Source organism: Carassius gibelio, chromosome A16 (assembly GCF_023724105.1).
Source record: "Carassius gibelio isolate Cgi1373 ecotype wild population from Czech Republic chromosome A16, carGib1.2-hapl.c, whole genome shotgun sequence".
Lineage (NCBI taxonomy): Eukaryota > Metazoa > Chordata > Actinopteri > Cypriniformes > Cyprinidae > Carassius > Carassius gibelio.
Window position 1 is genome coordinate 22,941,823 of NC_068386.1, and position 8,091 is coordinate 22,949,913.

At 35.6% G+C, this 8,091-nt stretch overlaps 1 long non-coding RNA gene across 2 annotated transcripts; it reads right to left on the reverse strand.

Annotated features, from left to right (window-relative positions):
* Positions 1-2,978: 2,978 nt before the first annotated feature.
* Positions 2,979-5,359, reverse strand: LOC128030094 (uncharacterized). Of its 2 annotated transcripts, XR_008187807.1 has the most exons (3): positions 4,362-4,537; positions 4,136-4,234; positions 2,979-3,842 (listed from the first exon to the last, which is right to left on the reverse strand). It is a non-coding gene; the product is annotated as an uncharacterized LOC128030094 (long non-coding RNA). The 2 variants fall into 2 exon arrangements; XR_008187806.1 differs by having other exon boundaries at positions 4,136-5,359.
* Positions 5,360-8,091: the final 2,732 nt, after the last annotated feature.

Below are 8,091 nucleotides of genomic sequence, written 5' to 3' on the forward strand. Positions count from 1 at the left end.
TTATTTAGCTCTTCCTGTCCTATATTTGTAAAGCACTGCAGTTTATCTTTGGGTGCGATGGATGAAACTGAAGTGTTAGATGTTGTAGAATCTACATTCGCTATTGTATTTCTAATGTTATCTATTTTATCAGTGAAGAAATTCATAAAGTCATTACTATTTAACGTTGGTGGAATATTTGAATCAGGTGGCGTCTGGTAATTTGTTAACTTAGCCACTGTGCTAAAATAAAAACCTTGGATTGTTTTGGTTAGTTTCTATGAGTTTGTGGATATGCTCTACCCTAGCAGTTTTTAGAGCCTGTCTATAGCTGGACATACTGTTTTTCCACGCAATTCTAAAAACTTCCAAGTTAGTTTTTCTCCATTTGCGTTCAAGACTACGAGTTACTTTCTTGAGAGAGTGAGTATTACTGTTATACCATGGTACATTATGTTTTTCTCTAACCTTTTTCAATTTGATGGGGGCAACAGTTTCTAATGTATTAGAGAAAATAGTGCCCATGTTGTCAGTCATTTCGTCTAATTCATGTGTATTTTGGGGTACAAATAGCAGTTGAGATAGATCGGGCAGGTTATTTGCAAATCTTTCTTTGGTGGCTGGAACAATAGTTCTGCCCAGACGGTATCGCTAAAACATATAGTTAATATCAGTTATACGCAGCATGCACGATACAAGGAAATGGTCTGTAATATCATCACTTTGATGTACAATATCTATAGCAGTAAGATCGATTCCATGAGATATAATTAAATCTAGTGTATGATTAAAACGATGAGTGGGCCCGGTGACATTTTGTTTGACTCCAAAGGAGTTTATTAGGTCAGTAAACGCAAGTCCTAATGCATCATTTGTATTATCAACGTGAATATTAAAATCTTACATGATTAGCGCCTTATCAACTGTAACTAGAAGGTCTGAGAGGAAATCTGCAAACTCTTTTACGAATTCCATGGCCCTGTTGGTCTATACACAGTAGCCAGAGCAAGAGATACATTCAATTTCATTTGCATGTCTGACAGAGTAACATTTAGTAGAAGTATTTCAAAAGAGTTAAACTTGTATCCTGTTTTCTGGGTAACATTGAGAATATCACTATATATTGTTGCAACACCTCCGCCACGACCAGTCTGACAAGGCTCATGCTTATGACAGTACTTTGGTGGAGTAGTATGTATATATATATATATATATATATATATATATATATATATATATATATATATATATATATATATACAGTACAGACCAAAAGTTTGGACACACCTTCTTATTCAAAGACTTTTCTTTATTTTCATGACTATGAAAAGCGTAGATTCACACTGAAGGCATCAAAACTATGAATTAACACATGTGGAATTATATACATAACAAAAAAAGTGTGAATCAACTGAAAATATGTCATATTCTAGGTTCTTCAAGGTAGCCATCTTTTGCTTTGATTACTGCTTTGCACACTCTTGGCATTCTCTTGATGAGCTTCAAGAGGTAGTCACCTGAAATGGTCTTCCTTGAAGGAGTTCCCCGAGAGATGCTTAGCACTTGTTGGCCCTTTTGCCTTCTGTCTGCAGTCCAGCTCACCCCTAAACCATCTCGATTGGGTTAAGGTCCGGTGACTGTGGAGGCCAGGTCATCTGGCGCAGCACCCCATCACTCTCCTTCTTGGTCAAATAGCCCTCAATGCCATATTCATAGTCATGAAAATAAAGAAAACTCTTTGAATGAGAAGATGTGTCCAAACCTTTGGTCTGTACTATATGTATATATGTATATGGGTCATTATACGAAAACGTGCCATTTTGTGTCCCTCAGGAAAAAAAAGCTCTGTAAATCTTAATAAAACATAAAAGAAATAGAATATTTTATATTTTAGTTTCCATAATGTCTAGGAATAGAATAAATTATTTTAGAATAAATTATTTTCTGTTTCTTTGGTTTTTAAAGGATTTTAATCACATTTTTGTACAAAGCATCTTGAAGAAATGTTGAAAATGGCCTGTCCCTCAGTAAGATTTTTCTACTTCTACTTGCTATCGAGGCCAAAAAAGTCAAACTATCATAAAAAAACATATACTTGTATAAAGCCTTAAGTGTCAGTTCATTAGTCATAAATGGATTTTATTCTTAACGTGTCAAATAAAATAAAAAAACACACAATTTAGTCGGGTCCCTAGGTTCTCGTCAACCCTGTTACTTTTTATAAAAACACCTCTTTAAAGATAATGGACTGTTCCAAAAGTTGCATCAGTTCCAGGAAGTGACATTATCTGACTTTCATGAAGTTGATGGTAGAAGACAAGTAAGTGTTCTCTTCTTTTTAATGAATTTTCTTTGAGGTTATGTAATGTCTGAAAGACAGGGACACGCTCATTGTGTCAGCCCTGTTACCAGAAAAGCATATGTTAAAAAGTTTTTTGTACATATTTAAAAATTTACATATATGATAATATTTAAGCCTCTCATTAAGGCACGTAATGTAGTGTCATTACCTATACCTCATGGCTAGTAATGGCCGGCAATAACCTTTTTCGTCAACCCTGTTACCGTCAACCCTGTAACCATTCCAGGGTAAGAGGGTTGACCCAAGTACGCTTTTGTGTGTCTTAGAGAGGGGGTTCAGCGAAAAATCGGCAGCTGTCAGCAGGAAGTGGCTGTCACTGGCAGCAGGAAGTGGCTGCCAATAAAACCGGATGGTAGCTGTCGCTAATACCCGGAAATTGGAGGAGGCTGCCGGCGGCAACAAGACAAATAAATAATTATATACGCTTATGATTATGTTTAATACTTTTTAAAATAAGTATAAAGGTCAGTATTGTATATTATTTGATTTAAAATATTGATCAAATATAAACAAAGAAATAAGATCATTTTGCTAAACGTTAATTTCCAGCTGAATGTTTATGCATGCATGTATCATTGTTTGTGTGAAATAAAACAATTTGTATTTATATTTATTTATATACGAGAGTGGCACTTACTGGGTGTATGTTGTATATTTATTATAGGCTATATACACAAATGACTGAAAAGAGAGAAGTCTCAGAGACCTTTATTTAAAATCATAATTTGCGGTTATATTTGTAGTATTTCAAGAAACAACTATATATATATATATATCTAGTATAAAGTAGCTTTTAAATTTGTAACTGGGTTAGTAAGTTGTCAAAGTCAGTGCTTTACAATGTAAACAGTATAAAATATATCCAGTAAGCAAGCAGACTAAAATATCAATCAGAATCACTAACAACAATCCGGAGGGATTTTCAAGACTCTTAGATCAGAACTGAGGAGTTCTGATGGAGTTACTTCTCCAGCATCTTGCACCAATCACTGTACAACCCAGGGTGGATGTGCATCTCTCCTCATTTTCCTCTTGCAACATGGTCAAGTCAAGCATTGTTTATTTATATAGTGCTTTTAATAATACAGATCAAATCAAAGCAACTTTACAGTATTAAATAGGAAAATAGTGTGTCAGTCAATAATGCAGAAGGACATTAGTAAACTCAGTTTGTAGTCAGTTTAAAAGGCAGTTTATCATTGAATTCAGTGAAGTCATCCTTCAGCTCGGTTCAGTTTAAATAGTATCTGTGGAATCATTTGCAATCATGTCAATGAGATCGCTGTAAATGAAGTGACCACAACAAAGCAAGCCAGAGGCGACAAGGAACCAAAACTCCACCGGTGACAAAATGGAGTAAAAACAAGGTCTTTACAGGGGATCTGTATCTGGGGCTCTAGTTGTCCTGGTCTCCGCTGTCTTTCAGGGCAGTAGAGGTCCTTTCTAGGTGCGATCCACCATCTGGTCTGGATACGTACTCGATCCGCGTGACTGCAGTGACCTCCGAATAAAAAAGAAACAGATTAATATAATTGAAGATGTTAATATCTATACGATGTTTGATAGGGAGCCAGTGCAGTGTTTACAGAACTGGGCTAATCCGGTCATACTTCCTGATTCTAGGAAGAACTCTAGATGCTGCATTTTATTATTCATAAGAAAATGGTGACATTAATACCTAAATTGCTTTATTAACAGTAGACATGCATGCACAGCCATATTAATGATTATTCCCATTGCATCTTGTCATCATGTACAGAGCAGTGATTACATTTTCATGCATAATTTGCACACCTGGTAAGCAGTTGATGTAAACCTCGTCGCAGTGTCTGCAGGGTGTACATTTTGTTGAATTCCTGACATGGCTTAGACTTGTTCTCCATTTTGTTCCACCTGTATATTGAGATGAGGAGTATGAAAACAGCATTATTACAAAGATAAACATTCAGACATGGCAACTGAGAAATGTAATGTTATGGCACCTTTTTAAACCTCTAATCAAATATGTAAAAGAAAATACTCAGTCAAGCCAGCTGGATTGTGCCCTCTTTCGAAAGGAGTCTGTATACAGTACAGCAGACTTCTGAATTTGGAACAAACCAAAGACAGACTTAATATTGTAGCATCACCCTCCTCCAGGATCACGTAAAGAAGAATTTCCAACAGGACAGCATCTGACAACAATTGGGTATTACAAAAAAAAAAAAAAAAGGTGTCAATGCCATGGTTTTGTCTCAAGATACACATCAGTAATGTTTTTTTTTTCTTTTCTAAATGCATGTTTACAAAAGCTACTTCAATGTAAAAATTATAGTAAAAAAAAAAAAAAAAAAATTGTTGTGCATTCACATGCTTACAACTTCAACTGGTACACAGAACAGTTCTGCACATGCATAGTATTAGAGAAAACACACCTCAATAGTGTAAAAAAAAAGGGATTCTTCTTTTAAGAACTCTTAAGTTAATGTATATCACACAATCTCCTGAAAGACTTAACATGCAAAAATATATGGTTAGTGTTGCACATTTATCTTCTATCATTCCAGTCAAACAACATTCTTTTATATTATTCAATAGACTGTTAACACGCTAACAAACGTTCAAATTTAATGGTACGTCAAACGGTAGGCCCCAAACAAGGTACACAAACAACGTTGCTACCACTAATTAGATTTTATTGAACAATTAAACCAAAGTAGGCACCAAGTCTACCAAGTCGTTCACCAAGATAACAATTAAAATCAAACTTACAACGCAAAAAAACATTAATTACTCCGATGACCAATTTCTGAACTTACCATTTGATCAATCGCAACCATTACTGAAGCGTTTGGGTGCAGTTATATCTGATTGGTTGCGCCCACGTTGGTCGATACTGATTGGCTCCCACCGATCGGCAGGTCCCGCCTACCATCCGGCTGCCAGTTACTGCCTTCCGGCTGTCAGTTACTGCCTTCCGGCTGTCAATGGCAGCCACTTCCTGCTGCCAGCTGCCGATTTTTTATCTGAACCCCTGCTGGTGTCTTACCCATGTTGTATACACAAGAAGGGTTAAATCAAGGGCAACTGGACTAGGTACGTCCATATTTGAAGCTATTGCCTCTCATCCAAGGGGTTTCTTCATTTCTAAATGACTGATGGGGAGTGCCAGGCATTTAACCTCTGTGGGGTTGTCACCCCTGAGCCAACCCTTCTTGGATAACTATGACCTGGATCAGAGGTGGGTAGTAACGAGTTACATTTACTTCGTTACATTTACTTGAGTAATTTTTCGGGGTAACGAATACTTTTCGGAGTATATTTAAAGATGGGTACTTTATACTCTTACTTGAGTACATTTTTTGGGAAAAATCTGTACTTTTACTTCGTTACTGTGGGCGACGCCCCTCTCGTTACTTTATCTTAATGCAATAAATGCTTCAGTTTATTCCAAACGCGCCGTCTACTTTTCTCTGGACAATGAGCGATGCCCATTCGCGAATGATTCATTCTTTTGAGTCAACTCTGTTCAAAGGCTTGATCAAACCAATTGGCAAACGAGTGAATTGGTTCATGAATCAGTTTGATTGAGTCGTTCAGTTCCATGCTGCACGCGCTGAGCTCTGAAGCGGTTCACTCAGAGTTGTAACGTTTAAGAATATTAGCAGCGTTGAAAACGGGGCTATGGAACTGCACTGAATTGAAAGCTAATCTGCAAAGGCTATTCTTTGCTTGCGATGGAGATCCTTATTAGATGAACGCGTGTGCTGTCTACTGTTTAACAGGTAATAACTTGGGCTACATTCGATTACAGTACACGATACCACTGTGACATTAGTTTGTTGTACGTGTGTGGCTTATAACAGGTTGAATGTAGCTTCCAAAAGACAAAGAATAGCCGATTAAGATTTTATTAATTTTAATACAATCACACCAGTGCGAGTACGTTCAGCAAGTCATATCATCAGCTGCTAAATTCAGATCTGTGATCGCTTGCTGGCGCTGAGCCAGAGACAGACGCGTTTTTACAGCGCTGCGCATTATAACCAATCACACACGGTTCTGTTGAGCTTTTGAATGCAATGGCCAATCAGAGGTGTTCCGATGAGTCATCGCTGAAATGCCGGTGCTTCCTTCACTCGCTCACTTACTGAATACCTCTTTCTGCCGAATTCTCTCGTCAGAAACAACAAAGTGCAGATGTGTGTACGAATCTATAATTAAGATATTGATTTCACAGTGTTAACAGTTTCAGTGATTTTAATGGTAGTTTCTGAGAGTGAATGAAATCTAGACTGTCAGTGAAAATTATGTTTAATAATGTAAATGTTATTTGCTCTCTTTCTGAACAATGAAAGATTAGTAGCAATATTTATATCACATTAACTTTCAATGTTAAATTCACATTTAAAATAAAGTCAGTCGTATTAAAAATATGTTATGGCATGATACCTATATTTGTTACTTAAATAAACAGACAGGGTTTTATAATAAATTACATAAATTGGATTAAAGGCTGATGAAATATATACATTTATACACACACACATACATTACATACATTTTTTGTCTATATATCTATATAAAAAAAGGCTCTGTATATATGACCCAAAGTAACTAGTAACTAACTACTTGAGTAGATTTTTTATCCGATACTCTTTTACTCTTACTCAAGTAACTATTCAAGACTAGTACTTTTACTTTTACTTGAGTAAATATTTCTAGAATTACTTTTACTTTTACTTGAGTAAAGTTTTTGGGTACTCTACCCACCTCTGACCTGGATGACTGAGAATTTTAACAGACATACTTTTCTTACAAATAGTATACATAATATACATGTTTTTACAGTTTTTATCCCTAAAAATCATGTTTTTTTATTTATTCTACTGATAGATAGGCTAAAATATGTTGAGGTGACTGATCTATACTGATACACACAAGTGCATTGGGTTTTATAAATGTGCTTTATAAATCAAAAGTCATTATTTTTTTTTATTATGAGAAGTCAATAAATTAACAAGCTTTTCAGTTTGCATTTGGGATACTCTCCATACATGCACTCCATCCAAATAGTTTGAAAAAGTTTTCTTGTCAAAAAATAAATCAAGCTTGTGTGACTTGTATGATTATTTGAAGGCATGTGAACTACTTACATTTACAGTATGCTACACAATCATAAATAATCAGGGCTGGGGTGTAACGAAATACATGTAACAGCGTTACGTATGTAAAATACAAAATATGAGTAACTGTATTTCGTTAAAATTACATTTTAAATAAGGGGTAATCAGATTACAGTAACATCTGAAAACTATTTTAGATTACCAGTGATTACTTTTATTTTGATGTAATTTATTAATTTAATATTTAAGTTTGGGGATTTCAAACAATACCGCGACTGATTTTTTCCCGTTACAAGCACATAACGACACAAACATTCTCCTAGAAATCACACTATGCATTCAGTCAACAGATCCATACGAAGCATGCATAAAATAAAGGTTTATGAAGTCAAACAATAGCTTTATGTGGTTTACAGATGAACTTCTTTATTCATTCGAAATGTTCAGTATCATCTTTGGCTCGGTAATGCAAGTTCACGATCCAATTCGTGAACAGATGATTCTTATTCGTGGATCTTTTAAAATAATAATTTCCTTTATTTATTTATTTAATGAAACCAGTGTGGAAACCAATGCTTCACTAACGGGATAGATCTGGGTCAGGGTATATTCTGGCAAACCGTTTACCAATCAAGTTTCTCAATT